The 1,277-nt window shown below is 31.3% G+C and overlaps 1 non-coding gene across 1 annotated transcript; it reads right to left on the reverse strand.

Moving 5' to 3' along the window:
- Positions 1 to 245: 245 nt before the first annotated feature.
- LOC143395999 (U6 spliceosomal RNA) lies at positions 246 to 351 on the reverse strand. The gene has a single exon (XR_013090900.1). It is a non-coding gene; the product is annotated as a U6 spliceosomal RNA (small nuclear RNA).
- Between the last annotated feature and the right edge of the window lie 926 nt (positions 352 to 1,277).

Raw genomic sequence — 1,277 nt, forward strand, 5'->3', positions numbered from 1 at the left:
ATAAGAGAGATCATGCGGAAGTTTTCTTCATGTATGTAGCTTATTTCACTTATCATTATGTCCTTTAGATTCCTCCATCTTGTTGCAAATGGCAGGATACCTTCTTTAATAAGATTGAATGATATTTCATTGAACACATATACCAGAATATCTTTATGCAGTTGGCCATTAACAGACATTTAAATGGTTAACATATCTTGGCTATTTTTTTTTTTAGCTAAAACGTCCATTTATTTCAAAGCAGTAAAAATATGGAATGCTTCACATATTGTGTGTCATTCATGCACAGGGACCATGTGAATTTTCTCTGTATCATTCCAATTTTAGTATATGTGTTGCTAAAGCGAACACATATCTTGGCTACTATGAGTAATGCTTAGGAATATGGGAGTGAAGATATCTCTACAAGGTGTTGATTTAATTTTCTTTGGATATATACTCAGAACAGGAATCTCTGGATCATATGTGTTTCTATAGGTAACTTTATGAGGAACCCACATACTGTTTCTGTAAAAGCTTCACCAATATACGTTTCTACTAACAATCTTTAAAGGATCCCTTTCTCCAAACCCTTGTAAATACTTACCATTTTTTTAATCATAGCCATCTAATGAAGTGTGAGGTTATATCTTATTATGGTATTGATAAGTATTTCTTAGTGATTTTAAGCACTTTTTCATAAGCGTATTGGACATTCTTATTTCTTCTCTGGAGAAATGTGTATTTGAGTTCTTTGCCCATTTTAAAATTGGACTGTTCATTTTTTGCTATCAAATTGTCCTATCCATAAAACTATTGCTAAAACCAATGTCATGGAGCTTACTCCCATTTTCTTTCAGGAGTTTTATGGTTTTAATCTTACATTTTGGTCTTTAATCAGTTTGGGATTGGTTTTTTTGTGTGTGGTATGAGATAAGAGTCTAATTTTATTCGTTTGTGATTTTTCTAGCACCATTTACTAAACAGCTTATCATTCTCCTACTGTGTCTTCTTGGTATTCTTGTCAAAAATTAGTTTGTTGTATATGTTTGAGTCCATTTCTGAGCTTTATATTCTGCTTTATTACCCTATATATCTGTTTCTATGCCTGTATAAAAAGTTTTGGTTACAATAACTATGTAATATAATTTTAAATCAGGTAGTGTGATGCTTCCAACTTTGTTTTCTTTCTCAGAATTGCTTTGATTACTTGGATTCTTTTGTGGTACCATGGAAATTTTAAAATTGTTTTCTATTTCTGTGAAAAATGCCATTGGAATTCTGATAGGTGTTTTGTT

Source organism: Callospermophilus lateralis, chromosome 3 (assembly GCF_048772815.1).
Source record: "Callospermophilus lateralis isolate mCalLat2 chromosome 3, mCalLat2.hap1, whole genome shotgun sequence".
NCBI classification, from domain to species: Eukaryota; Metazoa; Chordata; class Mammalia; order Rodentia; family Sciuridae; genus Callospermophilus; species Callospermophilus lateralis.